Source organism: Mustela nigripes, chromosome 6, assembly GCF_022355385.1.
Source record: "Mustela nigripes isolate SB6536 chromosome 6, MUSNIG.SB6536, whole genome shotgun sequence".
Taxonomy (NCBI): Eukaryota; Metazoa; Chordata; class Mammalia; order Carnivora; family Mustelidae; genus Mustela; species Mustela nigripes.
The window spans coordinates 58,626,989-58,647,908 of record NC_081562.1 but is presented as its reverse complement, the minus strand read 5'-3'; the positions used below and the strand labels follow the sequence as shown (position 1 = coordinate 58,647,908).

Sequence of the window (20,920 nt, the reverse complement as noted above, 5' to 3'; positions counted from 1 at the left end):
TGCAAAGGCACTGTGGTGGAAGTGTGTCAGAGTGCTCAAGCAAGGAAGATGGAAGGGGGTCAGTGAAAGGCCATAGAGCAAGTCTCTATGATGCCAGCCTGATTTTCCTGTTTTTGTTGGGCATCCATTTCTCTGTGCTCAGACAGTACTTGGTATTACATTGTGCTGTTATGACAAGGCATATTGTGGTTACCTTATGACTATTTAATTGCCAAAACTGTAAGCCCTCAAGGGTGGGGACCATTTTGTACTCCTTGTTGTATCCACAGGGCCTACCCCTGTGCTTGGTAGGTGTTGGAACCTTTGCTGAAAAGATGAATCAGAGGCCCTTAAGATGCTTTCTCATGTCTGAGTCACATGACTGAGTTTCTGGGTTCCCTCTGTTTTCAACACTCTTCTTTTCATCACCTCGTTCTCTTAGCATCTGGTAGTAAACTACCAGCTTTGGCTACTTCCTTCCTGACACCTTGCATCATGGACATTCCTCTATTGATTTCTAGTCACGACCTTCTACTCCTCCCCAGGTTTCTGACATATTGCAGTTGTAAATGTGGCACTTGTGGCCAAAGAGCACTGATTATTGGAGCTGTGGGAAGGCTCACCAGGGCACTGATAAATGAATAGAATAACATGATAAATGAAAAGAATAACATGGTTTCAGGGCTCCTGAGTGGCTCAGTGGGTTGGGGCCTCTGCCTTCGGCTCAGGTCATGATCCCGGGGTCCTGGGATCGAGCCCCTCATTGGGTTCTTTGCTCAGTGGGGAGCCTGCTTCCTCCTCTCTCTCTGCCTACTTGTGATCTCTGTCTGTCAAATAAATAAATAAAATAAAAATCTTAAAAAAAAGAATAATAATGTTTCATAAGATATCAGTCCCTGTAAATGGTGACAACTATAAAATGAAACTTCTTTTTTTTTAGAGCAAGAAGTTTGAGCTAATTTGTAAAGGATAAGAATTTCGACGATTGTGAATATAAGTAATAATCATCAGCAAACAAAACAGCCTCCAAATTGTCAAAATACGTGTCATCAAGAACATGAGAAAAATGTATACATCTTATCATAAAGTAACTTTTGATTTCCCTATGTAAAACCTACTTAGTCTAATTTCATACACAATTATAATAATTTGGTTGCCCATTGTTTTGAGTAACAGTGGACTAAACGTAATAAGTCACCAGAGCAGAAGATGGTAGAGGAAGTCACAGCCACAAAGTGGTTGGAGGGATGTCCAACTGCCCAGAAAAGACAGAAAGACTTAAAGAAGTCGACATCAAGGACTCAAAGTTATAGCTATTGAGGACAACAATGCAGTTATCCTTTGCGGCACCCACATACAGACATAATCTGCAATGCTGAGTTAAAAGATCCCAATTTTTTAAAAAAGATTTTATTTATTTATTTGATAGAGAGAGACACACAGAGAGAGGGAACACAAGCTGGGGGAGTGGGAGAGGGAGAGGCAGGCTCCCTGCTGAGCAGGCAGCCTGATGTGGGGCTCCATCCCAGGACCCTGGGATCATGACCTGAGCCAAAGGCAGACACTTAATGACTGAGCCACCCAGGTGCCTCGAAAGATTCCAATTTTTTAAAATAATTACTTTTTTATTTGCTTTTCAAATCTCATCTGCTGACAGAGCCTTCCTTGACTTGTACTTCTTTGCCCCCAAATCTGATATGAACTGATAGGCGATTACTTACAAACTTTAATTCTTGTGAATATGTTTTCTGCAGAAATAATGTGTTAATTACAGACCCTGCTGGGGTTGTTAGGCGTATAAGAAATAAGCCCCACGCAAGATCCTATAAAGGTTACCTGTATCTTCAGAGTGCCTTCCTACGATTTAAACGTCTTAGTTGCAAGAGCTTTGCATAAGGAGGGGTTGTGCACCTGTGTAGTAAATTCATGAATGCAGGCAATGATACCTATGGTTAATAAGATCAGAAATGCTGTGCTTAGTGTGGTAAGAGAGTGTGGGAAATGCTTTGAAAGCTTTGTATTTGTAAGTGTTCATTAGAGGAAAGGAAAGTTGCAAGTGTATTTGGAAAGTCAACAAGTCTTAATAGTACGTTTTAGAGGTTTCCCTTTGTGTGTGTGTGTGTGTGTGTGTGTGTGTGTGTGTGTATTTCCAAGTCTTTTAAGAAGAAATTAGACATGGAATCTAGGGGATATACTTGTACTGATGAAACATGGACTTGTACACTTATCAGAGAAATTATCCTTAAGGTTGTTGGAGTTTTCTGGAGCATCAGGGATATCTGAGTGAGAAAGTTATTCAGAGATGTGAATTTGCTTCTTAAAAACTTCCAAATTTATAATAGGAGTTTTCATTTGTTGTGTTTTATTCCCTCCACTCCCAGATTCTACTGCTAATGAAGAACAAATTTTGGGTGCCAACTTAAGGAAACAGAGTCTGTGTTTGCAATGTCAATGAGCATACCCGAAGGGAATTGTTAAATAGATTGAGGGTTATTATAGCGCAGTAACCTAAAGACATGAAAACACAATTTGGGACATTAGGGCTGAAAATTGGAAAAATCTAGCTGAGTTATAGAAGGAGTAAAGAATTCAGAAATCCCCAAAGTTCACAATAGATAATAAAGTATTATTATGCTATTTTCTCTGCTCCCAAATAATATAGGTCTGTAGTTAGATATTCAAATATTATAGAACTATGGTAGCTGAAAGAGTGGAATTAACTCCTAGCTACAGTGTCACCTGTCTCCCCATAAAAATGCTGTTAAAATGTTGACTTGTATTTCTCTTACATTTTTTTAATATGAATTAACTCATACTGTATAGGGCATTGCAACTTGCCCCCACCTCCCACTAAACAACTATATATTTTTTTTAATTTTTTATTTGAGAGAGAATGAGCTAGCACACAAGCAGGGGGAAGGGAAGAAGGAGAGGGAGAGACAATCTCAAGCAGACTATGCTGAGCACAGAGCCTAACTCAGGGCTTGACGCCCCGGATCCTGAGATCATGATTCCAGTGGAAAGCAAGACTCAAATGCTCAATGCACTGAGCCACCCAACAACTATATATCTTGATATCCACCCAAATAAGTAGTAAATTACCACCTCACACTTTTCAATCATAAGACAGAATTCCATTTAATGGATATACTGTAATTTAAAATTGACAATTGGGGTGGCTGGGTGGCTCATTCGTTAAACATCTGCCTTCGCCTCAGGTCATGATCCTAGGATCCTGGGATCCAGCCTTGCATGGGTTTGGGGGGGTGGGTGTTCCCTGCTCAGCAGGGAGTCTGCTTCTCCCTCTGACGCTCCCCCCCAACTTATGTTCCCTCTCTCTCGCTGTCTATCAGATAAATAAATAAAATCTTTTTTAAAAAATAAAATCAATAATTATTTACTTTTCCCCCTGGTTATTTTACTTTTCCCTTTGGAATATCTTCTGTTTAGACACACATAGGAAAATAAAAAAGCCTAGTTTGGCTAGAAAAAGTGGCAAATAGTGAAACAAGTGCTATTTTTGAATGGCAAATTTCCAGTTCTGTGGAATAAGCATTCAATAATCTTAAAAAGATAAAACAAACGATGTCTGCTTTGCATTTTAAAGAAGATTCAGAAATAAATAAGAAAAATAAGAAATACTCAGGTGTTACTAGTAAATGGATCAATCTCTCTCGGATTCAAAGATTAAATTTCCCTCAATTGTAGAAGCAGGATTTCTGGGCAAAATCAATTGTACTGTAAAAATCAACTTTCACATTTAAAATTAGGAACAGAGTATCTGTGATCCTGCTCAGAAGGAGAGCTCTCTCTGCAGAGCTCATCATTGAATGAGTCATTGAATGGTCGGGGATAATAAGGAATGAGGGATTCTGACGACCTGTGTCCAGGTAAATAAAAGAACAGTAACCGGATCACTTGCGTCGCACCGGATCACTTGCGTCGCAAATCAGAAAATTGTCTTACCCTTCTGTTGTTCTGCCTCATCTCTCTCAGACCTTCCGGAGCTATAGCTGTCTTCGTGCATTAATGTCCTCCCTGCTGTATGCAATTCAACAATCTTTTCCTCTTGCAGGAGCAAGGAGAGTAAGGTGAACACTGATGACTCACTGTTGCAATTTATCTATGTTAGCTTTGCTGTTCTATCTCCCTTCTTGTCCCTCAGAGGTAACCACTGTCTTGAATGTTATGATTAACATTTCTTTGTTTACACACTAGTTTTAAACAAATGCATATGTGTTCCTAGATAACATATCATTTAGTTTTGCTTGTTTGTAAGCTTTGTCAAAGGGCAACTTGAACAAAATCTGTGAACTCCAGTCAGTGTTATGCCACCAAGAGTTATCTAGGCTGTCGAACATACCTCCTGTTTCCTCATGTTCCCCATTATAGAGTATTTCATGATCTGGATATATCAAAATTTATTTCTCTTTCATTCACTTAAATTTTCATTCTTGATTTCTTCTTCTTCTTTTTCTTCTTTTTTAAGATTTTATTTACTTGAGAGAGAGAGTAAGAGAGAACATGAGAGGGGAGAAGGTCAAAGGGAGAAGCAGACTCCCCATGGAGCTAGGAACCCAATGTGGGACTCAATCCTTGGACTCCAGGGTCATGACCTGAGCTGAAGGCTGTCACTTAACCAACTGAGCCACCCAGGTGCCCCTTGATTTCTTCTTTGATCCATGAGTTATGTAGAAATCTATTTTAAAATCCCCTTTATTTAAGTTACTCTTTAGAAATTAAAATATACTGTTACTTGAATTTTAAGTTAAACTTAAATCTTTAAAAAAATTAGCCCATTTCTAAATCTATTGGAAGATTTTAGTAGAGATTACAGGATCTAAATCAGTGATCAACAAACCCAGTCTCCAACCTGTTTTTCTACACTACTGAACTAAGAATGGTTGGCATATTTTAAGAGGTTGAAAAACACAGAAGAAGGATAATAGTTTGAGGCAGATGAAAATTACATAAAATTCAAACTCAGGGGGCACCTGGATGGCTCCTTTGGTTAAGCTATTGATTTGATTTTGACTCAGGTCATTATCTTGGGGTGGTTAAGATTGAGCACCAAGTCTGGCTCTATTCTCAACACAGTCTATTTGTCTCTCTCCCTCTGCTCCTGTTTCCCCACCCGCTCTTCTACATAGCTTTATCTCAAATAAATAAATAATATTATTTAAAAAAATTCAGATTTAGTGCACCTAAATGAAGTTTTATTGGAAACTCAGTCATGGTCATTCACGTAATTAATGACTATCCTTGCTCCTGCAGGAAGATAGGTGAATTGCATAAGCGTATTTTCTATGGCAGCTTTCATGCTACAGTAGCAGAGTTGAATAGTTGCAACAGAGACCTGCAAAGTCAATGTACTTACTGTCTAGCCCTTTACAGGAAAAGTTTTTCAACCCCTGGTCTAGATAACACAAATTCTTTGAAATGTATTAAGTATGATGGTTAATTTATGTAAATATTTCTTTTATTTTCTTTTTTTAAGATTTATTTATTTGAGAGTGTATGTCTGCATATGGGGGAGTGGGGAAGGGACAGAGGGAGAAGAAGAGAATCCCAAGTGGACTCCCTCTGGAGCACAGAGCCCAACAAGGGGCTGGATATCATGGCCCTGAGACCACCCCAGCAGAAACCAAGATTTGGAAACTTGACTGACTGAGCCACCCAGGTGCCCCAATTTTTTGGAAATATTTCTAATGGATTTGATGAGAATGTCCATTCTTTAAATGTTATATATCTATAACTATCTATATACATGGAATTATGAATAATTTATCAACAAGTGAGAGGCTGTTGAAATAACCCCCCATAATGATGGATTCATCAATTTCTCCTTATAGATTTATCATTCAGTGGAAACCCTGTCCATCTCCAATAATAATTTTTTATCTGAAGTCCACTGTGTGTGGTATCAATATAGCAACACCAATCTTCTTTTCAATGTCTTATACCTGATATAGTGTATGTTTTTAGTTCCTAGAGCATCAAAACAATAACAATAGAAACATTAAAGATCACTGGTTACAGATGAGCATGCCAAATATAATAACAACAATGAAAAAGTTCTAAGTATTGCAAGGATTACCAAAATGACACACAGAGATATGAAATGAGCAAATGCTGTTGGAAAAAGGTACTGATAGACTTGCTGGATGCAAGATTGCCACAGACCTTTAATTTGTAAAAAACAAAACAAAACAAAAAAAGCAAACACCCACCCAGTATCTTTGAAATGTAATAAAGTGAAATGCAGTAAAGCAGGTGATGCCTGTATACCTTTTTTCATTTATCCACAGATATGTTTTACATATCTGTACAGAGCAGTCCCTAAATGATATTCAGGGGTTAGATTGGGGGACTGGAATGGGGAGGGTATTTAAAGGATATATTTGACTTTTCAGTACTTGAGATATAGCACCTAGTGTTCAGATTACATACATTCAGCCTCTATAATTTATTCACATTTTCTGTGTCTAGCTTTTATACCCAGCTGTAGACTTAATTTGTTCCTCAAGTTTTGTAACTTCACTCCACATCTGAAAGACCCTATTAATTCCATACTTCTTCATTCTGTCCTGCATTATTTTCGATGTGTATTCCAACATTATCACATGAGATTTTTAGAAAGGGGAAACTTGTATATGGTGGCACTATATAAGCAGGCAAATTTGCCCATTTCTCAGCAAAAGTATAAAAGAGATTATTAATACTGGTTCTAAACCCTTAGAAAAAGTAATAGGGATCATTGATGCCAGAATGGGTTATTTTGAAAATGGATCCTGTTTAACTAGCTTTGGATTTTTTTCTTCCTTTCTTTAATAGATACTTGGACTGGTATATTTAGGGATGCTAGAGGCAGCGAATTTTCAGTTCAGTAAAGTATTTAGGAAACCATTCATGAAATTATGGTTATAGTATGATTGTATGAACTAAAGTGCTTGATCTCGAAAAGTGTTTGTTCATAAATTATTATTAACTTGGAGATTATTTTTGGTGGTGGGCTACAAGACTCTTTTCTAAACCTGTTTTATATAACTTTATTAGACTTCAGTGGAAAGAAAGAAGCCATGTTCATTATTCATTAACTTTACAGATACCATAAGTTAAAAGTGATCACTAATAAGATTTTAAAATCTGAAATTCTGTCTTAAAACAAACGATGAAATTTAATATGTATTAAAGGCAAAAATTGGGTTTAAACATGTAGAATTATAGAAACATAGACTATGTAAGGTGGAAGCTATGGTTTAATTATAGTCCATGTAAAATAGACTTGGATATTTTATTCAACTCTAAGTAATATGTTTGCTAAAAGAAAAACCTAACACAAGTTTGGGATGCCTTATTGACAGGGTATGCTTGGATCAAGGGGCTACTGATCACTTTGTAACAAAGTTCTTGGCCCACTATATTTGCATGTTTTGTTCTCCTTGAGTGCATGATTTAAGAAGGAAAAGGAAAAAGCTGAAGGAAATGCAAAGCAGGGTAAAAATTGTGGTTATGAGGGCTCACCATTCCGTTTGACAAGTAAAAAGGATCTAAAAATTTTGAAAAATATTACCAATTCTGATAGTTACTTAAATAGTTCGTTTCAAATATTTCAAGGCTTGCGACGGCTATAAAGAGTGAGATTAATTCCTAGGGGTCAGAATCAGCAGAGTGGTGCTAAGGGAAGTTGAATTGATGTTTACAAAGCAAATGTTTATGGATCTTCTAAGCAGAGCTGGGTTTTAATTCTGGCATCAGTATTGGTTGTGGCAAAAGAGATGCTACTTCTGAGAAATACCCTGTTGACTATGAATAATAAGGCCTATCTCATTTTAAGGATTAGAAATAATATATAAAAATCGTGTAGGTAAAAATTGAATAATCATGATTATACATAAGAATAAATATAAAGGGGCACCTGGGTGGCTTAGTGGGTTGGGCCTCTGCCTTCGGCTCAGGTCATGGTCTCAGGGATCAAGCACCGCATTGGGCTCTCTGCTCAGCAGGGAGCCTGCTTCCTCCTCTCTCTCTGTCTGCCTCTCTGCCTACTTGTGATCTCTGTCTGTCAAATAAATAAATAAATCTTAAAAAAAAAAGAATAAATATAAAGATTTCCAACATAACAAAAGTTTAAGTGGATGATGGTATGATGGAAATACTGCAGAGATGATTTCTACTTAAGATAGGGGACTGCACCTAAGTTCTATGTGAACGTTTAGCATAATGGTTTTAATTTCCACCTTAGTGTGAAAACTTGCTTTCCTCTGACTGCGTGTCCTTTTCTTTATCTCACAAAGCAAGCATGTTCACTGTTTTAACCAAGTTTATCTTTGTTGATTTCTGAGAGTCACTTGCCTTTAAAGAAGTTGGAACAGGAAAGGGGGCGTAGCTATGACAAATGTTTTAAGACAAAGACTACTACAGGGCTTCTCATTTAGTGGCTCAGTGACCTACTCAAGGAGGAGGCAACGATTAGGAGGTTTAAGTTGGGAGAGGAATTAAATGAAAAAAGTCTCCACTACAAACCACATCAGGCTCTCGGCAAGAACTACGTGAAGAATGGGATCTAAGGCAGGCTTGCGAAGCGGGTCTGGGCTTGCTGGCTGGAGCCAAGGACCGCATGGAGTCCCTCGGGTGCCACCAGTTGATGGCATGGATTGAAACAAAAAAGCGCAGAGCGACAAAAGGGGGGAAATAGGCGGCAGGACCGTGAGAAGGAAGACGAAGGGTCGTTGGGCGCGGCGAGCTTTGTGCCCAGGAGTTGTGCTCCAGGTTCTGGGGCGCTGTAACTGGGCGCTCCCATGGCCAGGGGCATTAACCTTGCCCGGGGGTGAACCTTTCCACATGCTCTGCTCCCCTTCGCGCGCGTCTCCCAGCTGCTAGTCGGTCCTGCTAGGGCACTTCTCGAAACCTGTCCGTAGCTAGGAACCCTGGCCCGACTTTGATGGTCTTGATAACTTAGCCCGGCGCCCTGACCTCTTTTCTCCCGCTCCACTCCCACCCACTCGGCCCCACCGCCGGGTTCGCCTGCAGCGCTGGGGTCGACCAGATACTCCGCGGCTCGGCTGCCGCCAAGACCCGGAGAGTGGAGCCAGCTCCGGCCGCGCCGGGGGCGCGCGCGCGCGTTCTCGCTCGCTGCTAGCAGGGGTAGTGGGCATGCGCGGCGCGCGGCTGGCTTTGGCGGCGAGCGGGTGAGCTGGCGGGCAGCTCCAGACTTCACAGGCGGCGGCGGGCGCGGCGGTCTTGCCCAGCGCGAGACCGGCGCTGTGCTCGCCCGGGAGATCGCTGCTCTCCAGCCGGGCGCCGACCGCCGCTTTGAGGCTCGCGGGGGGATTGGAAGGGCGTGGTCCCGGTCGGGGGCTTTCTCCCGGCCGCCGCCTGCCTCGTCCCGCCTCGAGGCGCCTCCGGGGAAAGCCACGGCCCCGAGGGCGGATCCGAGGTAAGAGCCCCTCGGGCGAAAGGCGCCGGCCGGGGGTCCAGCTGTTGGAACTCCGACTAGATTTTTAAAAATCCGCCTTTGTGTGTGTTCGGGTGGAGCGGTGCCAGGCGCCGCGTCCGCTTGCATTCACTTTGACTGCTTTCAACTGGTGTCGGGAGCCAGGTGTGCCGGGGCGCCGCTGCGGAGCGCGCCGGTGCGCCCGGCCGTGGAGCGCCGCCGAGCGGGTGCCGACCTTCGGCCGCCCGCCGCCCCGCGCCGCCCGCGGAGCCCGAGGCTCCGGGAGGGGTGGGCAGAGAAGATCCTCAGTGTCCTTGTAATATTTCCTGGTAACCTGAGCTTCCGCACCTCTACACCTGCGCCTGTCCGGCCGGTGGGGCGACTACGAGAGCGGTGTTCTCACGGCGTCTTGGAGGCTCGGGGTTTCGAGAGCTACCCTCCCCACGCTCAGATGGAGGGGGTCTTTGCAGATGGAGAGTTTGGGGGCAAGGTCCCACCGTCGCATAGCCTCTCAAATTAAGATAGCTTGTTTTTGAACAGTTGTCACTCCTGATTCCTGTTGACTTTCCGTTCTTAAGTTTGTTCCACTTTAATCCCCATTTTACTTTTGGAAGATGGCCTTTCTGGTGTCTTTGTCAACTAACGCCTTTGGAGTTGACTTCTCCGCGTATGAAGAGCCGGTTCGCTTCTCCTGTGGTCACTCTTCTTTCTTTTCGAGGGTTATCTGTGTGCAGAATTCTTTGCGCGGATCGTTCTCTTCCTTGGCATTGTTTCTCAAATCCTTCTTTTCCCGTAGACCCATAGTACTGCTGGAATCTCTTTGGGGGTAGGACGCCTGTGGTATTCGGATTTGAAAACCATAGTCGTCTAGGGCCGTAGAGCATTAAGAATTGGAATTCTCCTTTACAAAATTGGAATTCTCCTTTTTAACGAAAGGCATTACTGCATTTCTTTTGAAGATTTCATTTTTTTTTTTTTTTTGTCTCATAAGAGGAATAGTAATATTTTAAGAGTTCAGATAAAACTTGGTTTCAGATGCATAGGAACGACTTGATTTTGGCTTTCTTATTCTTTTGCGGGATAGGAGAATTAGGATTCCCAGAAGACTTTACACACACATGCATATGGAAATACACAGGAACAGCAAACTAGTTGTGTTTCTAATTTATTTGTACCGAGAGGATACTATTCTGAAGGGACTTGGGTTTTGCAAAGGGTACACTTCATGTAGATCGTGTGGACATTGAAATTAAAGTCAGTGTCATCCTGTCTCATAGATTTCCAGTTTGGAATCGGTGTTCTTCAGATAGATTGTTACAGTTCTTAAGTTGCTAGTGTCAAAAAATTTTGGTCATGGGTTCACACTTTGACTTATAATTAGAAAAATAATGCGCTTTATACAATTGCCACTAAAGGGTATCACAAATGTAATAACATTTTATAGAAAGCCTTTAGTGCAGAATTCATAGATTAAAGCTTTTTAAAATTCCACAAGTCATTCAATCCACAGCAGAAAAAAGAAAAAAAAAAAAGAAAACTTTTAATCCCACCATTCTGAAATAACCACTGTTTACAATATTTGGTACCTTCTCTTTGAAATCTTTTTTCTTCCCACTTTCCAATGCCATTGAATATCAGTAAGTAGTAGTTTTCAGCCTTTTATTAATGATGGGACCATACTTGAAGTTGAATTTGGGGTGATTCTTCAGCGTGGTTTATTCTGGATTGTTTTCTATCAGGAGTCTAATGTCTAATTTTGAACCCTTTGCTTGTTTCAGGTCAAATGAAAATATTGCCTTTTGTTTTCATTTCTGATTTTTTCCTCTTTTCAATTTTTTACCTACGCTGATACTTTTCAGTTATTAATCCTTTTCCATGCTATAACATAGACTTTGTATTTTTGCTTTCAGTTTTTATTTGGTAGACCCCAAATCCTAGACCTTCCTTTTCTTGAGCTATGCTGCATACATGTTCACTCACTGCTTTTTATTTTTCTGCTGACTCTTCTGTTTTCTTCATTTACCCATTTTAATTCTGCAGGAGCTCACTTAAACCATGGTTTGTATAGGAAAATATGGTATCCACAATAAAAGATGATAGTTTTTCTCAAGGTCACTCGTTAAATGCTTAAAGTTTTAATGGGTGAGTGTTTTAGCACTGATTTCATTTATGTAAAATTTAAGTTAGCTTTGGTGAGTTGTATTAAACAGATTTGGATCATCACAAAAACAACCTAAGTTAATGATAGGTTATAAACTTACAGACATCTGCAATGGTATGTAAGGGGAAAAGTGGAATTTTAGTTAAAGTGCTTTAGCTATAGTACAACCCTGTTGGGAATTACTGCATGAAATTGTTTGCAGCTGTTAGTGATTGAAAATATTTTCTTAAGGAAAATTCTGTAACAACATAGTTGTCAACATTTTAACTTTAATATATGCAGGAAAGGTGCTCGGTGTTTCAGTACAGCTTCTGCAGTGTTTTCTAAAGATTTTATTTTTATTTATTTATTTGACAGAGAGAGGGATCACAAGTAGGCAGAGAGGCCTGGGGGGCGGGGTTGTGTGGAGCAGGCTCCCTGCTGAGCCAAGAGCTGGATGGGATGCCATGTGGGGCTTGATCCTCAGGACCCTGAGATCATGACCTGAGCCAAAAGCAGAGGCTTAACCCACTGAGCCACCCAGGCACCCCTCTGCAGTGTTTTCTAGATATATTCTTAGATAATATTTAAAAAAATATATTTTCCTTTTAGACTAGTTTTAGATTTAGAGAAAAATTATAAAGATAGGGCAGTGACTTCTTATATACTATGTTACCCAATTTCCTCTCTAATTATTTGTGATAATTAATGAAGCAGTATTGGAAAAAAAACAATGAAGCAGTATTGGTATGTCATTACTAACTGAGATTCACACTTTATTTAGCTTTCCTCAGTGTTTATCGGATGTCCTTTTTCTGTTTCAGGACTCTACTGTCTTAGATACCATATTACACTTTAGTTGTCATGTCTCCTTATGGTCCTTTTGGCTGTGACAGCTTGGTAGACTTTGTTTTTGATGACCTTCACGGTTGTGAGGAGTATTGATGAGATATTGGGTAGAATGACCTTCTACTGAAATCAGTGTGACTTTGTTGCTGTGATCAGACTGGGCTTGTAGTTTTTCGAAAGGAAGATCACAGAAGTAAAATGCTGTTTTTATTACATCATATAAAAGGTACGAGCTATCAACATGACTTATCACTGTTGATAATGATCTTGATCCCCTGCCTGAGTTAGTGTTTGGTAGGTTTCTACCCTGAAAAGTTACTCTTCTTTTTATGCAGTACTTTTAGAAGAAAGTCATCTTGCACAGCACACATTTAAGGAGTGGATAGTTTTACTTTTCCTCCCTGAGGGTGGGGTATCTATATAAATTATTTAGAATTCTTCTGCACGGCAGATTTTTCTTTTCTCCCCATTTGTGTATTTACTCAGTCATTTACTTATATTGTTCTGTAGTCATGGATATACATTATATACTTTTGGTTATAATCCAGTACTACTTTATTTTGTTGCTCAAGTTGTTTCAGCTCTGGCCATTGGGAGCTCCTTCATTTGGTTCTTGTGTCCCTTTGACATGTCTCCATCAATGTGAGGGATTTTTTTGTTTTGTTTTTTGTTAATAATTTCCTTACTTTCTGACATTAAAAGATGTTCCAGGCTCATTTTTTATATTTCCATTACCTGTCCCAGTCCCAGAATCAGCCAGAAAGAATCTGTTTCATCTTCTTGGGAAATAGTATTAGAAGCCAAGATTTGGGTGCTGAGTTCTTGTTGCTACTGGGGTATCATTGCCTCTAGATCCTCTTATCTACAGAGCAGGAAACATATGTATGTATGCAAAGCCTGTATATACACCTATCTATACATCTTTCTCTACATAATCATATGTATCCATGTTAAGCGAAATATGAGTTCATATGGATATCTACAACCTTACCTACCCTATTACCACTTGTGTCATTCTGGCCTTCTCTTGTTTATCTGTCAACTCATCCCAACCATGGAAAGAAACCTGGCTCCCACCACCTGTCATCCATTTACTTAATTGTCAATCCTTTTATATACTTATACCAGTATTTAAATTGCTAACTTGTGCTCTCTTTACAGAGAGTGGGAAACAACTTTATCAACTAGGGTACAGTTCTTATGCACAGTTTCTTTTGCTTTTAGTTTAGATTCCATTCCTTTTTCCCCATCCCACTTAGTGAGATAGTTGCATGCATTAATAATAGTGTCAGATCCTTTTGTCACAATTTTTGTTCCATCCTGGGATCCTTCTGACCTTCTAAATGATTTTTTAAAAGTTCACATACACTGAAGTTCTCTCTTTGTCCTGTAAAGTTCTCTGGGTTTTGAAAAATGTATCATTTCATGTATCCTTTATTATAGTATCAAAGTATCATACATTAAAAAAAAAAAAACCTGTGCTTCATTTATCACTCCCTTAATCCCCCCTCTCCTTTTTCCCCCTCCCCCACAACCACTGATTATTTTTTTTTTAAATGGTCCCTATAGTTTTGCCTTTTCCAGACATCATATAATGGGAATCATGCAGCCTTGTCAGACTGGCTTCTTTCACTTATGGATATGCATTTAAGGTTCGTTATGTCTTCTTGTGATTTGATAGCTCATTTCTTTTTATTACTTGGTAATTTTCCAATTTATGTGTGTTATCACAGTTTGTGTATCTATTCATTTATCGATGGACATCTTTGTTACTTCCAGTTTTGTGTAACTATAAACAAAGCTGCTACAAATATTCATGGGCAAGTTTTTGTGTAGACAAAAGATTTCACATTATTTGGGTAAATACCTAGGAACATGATCGCTGGATCATATGATAAGATTATTGTTAGCTTTATATGATTTTGCCAAACTGTTTTCCAGAGTGCCTGTGCCATTTTCATTCCCATCAACAATTAACGCAAGCTCCTGTTTCTTCTCCTTGTCAATTTTGGATATTGTCAGTTTTATGGATTTTATGTATTCTAGTAGGTATAATAATATCTCATTGTTGCTTTAATTTGCCGTTCCTTAATGACATTTAGTGTTAAACATCTTTTAATATGCTGTTGTATTCTGTATATTTTCCTTGGGGAGTTATCTGTTCTGAACTTTTGCCCGTTTGTTAATAGGGTTGTCAGTTTTCTTATTGTTTTAAGAATTCTTTGTATCTTTTTCATATCATCATTTTATCAGATATGTATTTTGCTGATATCTTCTTCTATTCTGGCTTTTCTTTTTATTCTCTTAACAGTGTCTTTTCAGGGCAAATGTTTTTAATTTTAATGAAATCCAACTTGTCAATTTCATGGATAAATTTTTGGTGTTGCATTTTTAACCCACTGAGCCACCCAGGCGCCCTGGTGTTGCATTTTTAAAAACTCATTGCCAAATTCAAGGCCATCTAGATTTTATCATTTTTTTTTAGGAGTTTTATAATTTTACTTTTAGGTCTTTGACCCATTTTTAGTTAATTTTTATGAAAAGTATAAAGTCTGTGTCTAGATTCTCTTTTTTCAGTTGTACCAGTACCAAGTAAATGAGATTTTTAAGTCAACTAGATTATAAATTGGGATTAGGATTGAAAAGAAAGTGTTTTTATTTGATTTTTAAAAGCCTTCTGCAAAATTGCTTAAAGAAAACAGTTGAGAAATGACTCGGGACCTAAAATGTAGTAATAGGTATAGACTGTTGAGATTAGTTCCTGGCATTTGTGGAAGATGGAATTTTTTTTAATAAAATATTTTATTTGTTTTTTATTTGAAAAATATTGTATTTATTTATTTGATAGCACAAGGAGGAGGGAGAGGGAGAAGCAGGCTCCCCACTAAGTAGGGAGCCTGATGCTGGGCTCTATCTCAGGACCCTGGGATCATGACGTGAGCCAAAGGCAAATAGACAGTTAACCGATGAGCCACCAGGTGCCCAGAAGATGGAATTGTTAATACAGAGTGATATCTATCAATTCTTTCATATCTAGACATAAGAAATAATTAAGGTTTTCTATTTCACAAAGAGTATCCAAAATAAGGTATTGCAAGGCATATGCTGAGAAGAGGCAGATGATGTATTTACTTACCATCTAGAAACTTGATATATAACTCTATGGTCTCGACTCTTATCCCATGCCACTCTTCTTGCCAGAAAGAAGTAGCTTTTTTAAAAAGTACCTTTCTTTTGATATGTCAGTAACACAGTTAATGACATTGGGACCATAATTTTTAATATTGTTATGCTACAGATAGAACCATAGCTTCCAAAAAGAATCTAGTGAGATTTGACATAGTGAAAGTAGCAGCTTTGGTGTGGCAGGTGTTACACACGTTATCTTTTTAAACTCTTACAAAAGCTCTTTAAGGCAGTTCTCCTTTTTGCGTATTACAGGTAAGAAATGTGTTCAGAAAGATAAAGTGACTTGTCGGTGATCCATATGGGGAGAAAGGGACAGAGTTTGGATGGGAACTTTGATCTTTTTGATTCCAAAACTTTCCAGTTGGTTGTGTGATCTCTCATAAAAGAAAAAGGGCAAGGATAGTATCATATGTCCTTGATTTTATTCTTTTCCTTAAAATTTGTACATGTCTTAAATGACTACTGGATGAAATGAGAATGGCTCAAAAATTTTGTTTTTGAGATACATGGAGGTTCTTTTAACCTTTTTCTTTTTTTCTTGTTGTCTGATCTGCATCTTAGTGGCTCAGAGGTGTGAATTATTGGGAAATGGTTATAAAGAATGAAGTTCCTTTAAAGAGAGGAACTTGGGCGCCTGGGTGGCTCACTTGGATGAGCAACTGCTTTTGGCTCAGGTCATGATCCTGGAGTGCTGGGATGGAGTCCTGCTTCAGGCTTCCAGCTCCGCGGGGAGTCTGCTTCTCTCTCTGACTTTGTCCCCTCTCATGCTCTCTCTCTCTCAAATAAATAAATAAAATCTTAAAAAAAAAAATAAAGAGAGGAACTTGTGGGGCTTAGGAAAAATAAAACACATAATAGTAAAAGTAGCTAATTGTTTATACCTTTCCCCCACTAAATTGTAAGTTTCTTGAGGGCAGGGAACTAAACTCAGTTATCTTTAAGCACAGCTTAAATGTGTCGTATATGTCGTATATGATACACACAAAATGTTTTCTGAAAGAAATAAGCACTTACTAGCATACTCTTTATGGAAGAACATTTAGAAGGGGAGGGATTTTCCTCCCAGAGTAAGTTGAACATTGTTACCTTTCATTTACTCATTCATTCATCATTTATTGAGCATTTCTGGAGTATCTGTTCTGTGCCAGACCCTGGAAATACAAAGATGGATGAGACAGGATCTCTGCTTTCTGTCTTCAGGGAACCCAGAGAATGGGACAATCATTTTAATAGAGTATAGAACTCATGAATGTATGCATTAAATGAACAAGCAAGTAAGCAATGGACTTTGAAATCAGAAAGACTTTATCTGCCTTAGTTTTCTTATCTAGGAAGTGGAAACGATAATAGTACCTATTTGACACAGTTGTTGGGGGTAGGTTAAATGAACAAAAATTATATTTATATCTCATCACATAGACAAAAGGAGAGGCCCACTGTAGCTGAGGAATCAGAAAAATCTTTACTGAAGAATGTGACATTTGGGTTTTATAGAATGAATTTTTGAGGCCAAGAATAAGAGTATGAGGAGGGACTCTGGGGCATTCCAGGCAGAAAGATGAATATGTTTGATGTGAAGAATGGTAGACATGACAGGAGTAATGGGAAATTCTGCACATTCTCACAGAGCCTATAGGGATATTAGAAAGAACTGAATAATCAGTTATTTTTCATTTTTGTAGTAACAATGCAATACAGTATTCATTGCATCATAGTAGGAAAGGATAAAGATCCCAAACCTGGTTGTTGTTGTTTTTTTTAAAAGATTTTATTTATTTATTTGACAGATGGAGATCACAAGTAGGCAGAGAGCAGGCAGAGAGAGAGGAGGAAGCAGCTGAGCAGAGAGTCCGATGCGGGACTCTATCCCAGGACCCTGGGATCATGACCTGAGCCAAAGGCGGAGCCTTTAACCCACTGAGCCACCGAGGCGCCCGCCAAACCTGTTTTAATTGCATGAATCTCCTCTTCTAATCCTATGACTTTCTAAATATAGTCCTTTATATAGTAGATAAATTCTTGTTTTTTGTTTTTTGTTTTCCCCCAGTCCTGTGATACTCAAGTGATTTTTATTAAGAAAGAGGACTTGTGTGTTTTGGGGTAAAATCAGAGGTTCTGTCTTAAGCCATGCTTATATTTAGTAGCATAGCAATATCAGAAATGTAACATCCTATAAAGGCACCATCTAGTCCTGTTTGAGCCAATCCAGAATTCTAAGAGCCATGAATGGTTTCTGAATAGAACCTGAACATAATACTTAGCAATATACTAAAATAATTTGTTAATTGTATGAATTATGTGCTTGTTGGGAGTTAGAGTTCTACAGCTGAAAAATCATGTTTTTAATATAAGGGGAGAAGAGAAAAAGGAAAGACAAAATAGAAAATAAATGAACATTAATAGAGGGAAGAGAAATTTATATTTAAAGAGAGTGGTGAAAGTCCAGAACCAGACTATTTCACAGTTACATTTTACCAAACATTTAAAGAAGAGTTAATACCTATCCTCAAACTGTTCCAAAAAGTTTTAAGAGGAAGAAGTGTTTCCAAATACGTTCTCTAAGTTCAGCATTAGTCTGATATGAAAACCTGATAAAGACACTACAAAAAAAAAGAAAATTACAGACCAGTATCCCTGTTGAACATAAATGCAGAAATCCTCAACAAAATATTAGCAATCCGAATTTGATAATACATTGAAAGGCTCCTATACCAGGATAAAGTGGGATTTATTCTGGGGATTCAAAGATATTTCAATATCTGCAAATTAGTCAGTGTGACAAACCACATTAACAAAATGAAGAGTAAGAATTAACGTGATCAACTCATTAGAAGCAGTAAAAGCATTTGACAAAATTCAATGTACATTTATGATAAACACTTTATTAGGAGGGAACATACCTCAACCTTATAAAGACCCTATATGACAAACTCACAGCTAACATGATACCAAACTTTGAAAAACTGAAACCGTTTCTTCTAAGATCAGGAATAAGACAAGGTTGCCTATTTTCACCATTTTTATTCAACATAGTACTGGAAGTCTGGCCACAATGTTCAGACAAGAAAATTGGAAAAGAAGAAGTAAAATTCACTATTTGTAGATAGCATGCTACTATACTATATATGGAAAAACCCAAAGACTCCATAAAAAAACTTAGAACTAATAAACATGTTCAGTAAGATTGCAGGATACAAAATCAATAGACAAAAATTAGTTCCATTTCCATATACTAACATCAAGCTGTCTGAAAAGGAAATGAGAAAAGCAATTCCATTTACAGTAGCAACAAAAAGAACAAAGTACTTAGTAATGAACTAAGGAGGTGAACGACTTGTATAATGAAAACTACAAAGCACTGATAAAAGAAGTTAAACAAACAAATGGAAGGACATCCCATATTCATGGATTAGAAGATTAATGCCCATTAAATGTCCATACCACGCAAAGCAATCTTAAGATTCACTGCAGTTCTCATCAAAACACCAATAGCATTTTCCACAGAACTAGAAGAAATAAATCTTAAAATTTGTATGGATCCGCAATAGATCCTTAATGACCAAAGCAACTTTGAGAAAGAACAAAGCTGAAGGTATCACATTCCCTGATTTCAAACTGTACTGCAAAGCTGTCATACTCAAGTAGTGTGGTATTAGCACAAAAAGAGACCAGTGGAACAGAAAAGACAGCCCAGAAATCAACCCACACTCATATGGTCAATCTATAACAAGGGAGGCAAGGATATATAGTTGGGAAAAGACAGTCTCTTCAGTAGGTGGTGTTGGAAAAATTGGACAGCTACCTGCAAAAGAATGGAACTGGACTATCTTTTTATACCATATGCAAAAATAAACTCAAAATGGACTAAAGAGCTAAATGTAAGATCTGAAACTATAAAACTCTTAAAAGAGAACCTAGGCGGTAAGCTCTTGGACCTCAGTCGGAGCAACATTTTTTTTGGATTTGTCTCTTCTCAAGGGCAACAAAAGCAAAAATAAACAGGTGGTACCACATCAAACTACAAAGCTTTTGCATAGTAAAGGAAACCAATAAAATGGAAAGGCAACCTACTGAATGGGAAGGGATATTTGCAAATGCTATGTTTAATAAAGGCTTAATATCTGAAAATATAAATAACTTAATACAATTCAACCCTGGGTGCCTGGGTGGGTCAGTCTGTTAAAAACCTGCCTTCAGCTCAGGTCATGATCCCGGGGTCCTGGGATTGAGCTCTGAATCAGGCTCCTTGCTCAGTGGGAAGTCTCCTCCCTCTGCTCCCTCCCTCCCCCGACACCTGGCTCCTAGCTCATGCATGCTATCTCTCTCTGTCTCTCAAGTAAATAAAGTATTTTTTAAAAAAATACAACTCAACAGCAGAACCCCCCCCCCCCAATCCAAATAAATAAAGGACAGAGAACCTGTATAGACATTTTTCCAAAGTAGACAAGACATGTGTCCAACAGACACATGAAACAATGCTCTACATCATCACTCATACACTCATCATTAGGGAAATGCAAATTAAAACCACAGTAAGGTATCACCTCACACCTGTCAGATGGCTGGTATCAAAAAGATAAGAAGTAATAAATGTTGGCAAGGATGTGGAGAAAAGGGAATCAATCCTCAAACACTGTGGAAGGAATTTAAATTAGTTCAGCAACTATGGAAAAACAGTATGGAGCTTCCTAAAATAATTAAAAATAGAAATACATTATGATCAAGGAATTCTATTTTATTTGAAGAAAATGAAAGCATGAGTATGTACTCATATGTTCTTTGCAGCTTTGCTTGCAGTAGCCAAGATATGGAAGCAACCTAAGTGGCTGTCAATAGATGAATGATGAATGAATAAAGATGATACAGTGCGCGCGCATGCACACACACACACACACACACACACTCACAGGAATATTAATCAGCCATAAAAAAGAATGAAATCTTGACACTTGTGTCATTGTGGATAGACCTAAAGGATATTCTATAAGTGATATAAAGCAGAGAAAGACAAATACTGTATGGTTTCCCTTAAATGTGGAATCTAGAGAACAAAGGAACAAACAAAACAGAAACAGTCTCCTAAGTACAGAAAACAAACTGGTGGTTGCCAGAGGGGCATACGTAATGGGAGTATGGGCAAAAAGATGAAGGGGATTAAGAGGTATAAATTTCTAGTTATAAAAGAAGTAAGTCATGAGGATAAAAGGTACAGCATAGGAAATAGTCAGTAATATTGTAATAACTAGATATGGTAATGAATGGTAACTAGGCTTACTGTGGTGATTATTTCATAATGTATGTAAATATTGAATCACTATGTTATATAC

The 20,920-nt window shown here is 38.5% G+C and overlaps 1 protein-coding gene across 3 annotated transcripts in view; it reads left to right on the top strand.

Moving 5' to 3' along the window:
• Positions 1–9,132: 9,132 nt before the first annotated feature.
• The window catches only part of EPS8 (epidermal growth factor receptor pathway substrate 8), a 180,608-nt gene continuing 168,820 nt past the window's right edge, over positions 9,133–20,920 (top strand). For 2 of the 3 annotated variants that reach the window (XM_059402667.1, XM_059402668.1), the window contains exon 1: positions 9,133–9,418. The gene's annotated coding sequence lies outside the window, so the exon portion shown is untranslated. The remainder of the gene's footprint in view (positions 9,419–20,920) is intronic. The other variant, XM_059402665.1, reaches the window with a different exon arrangement.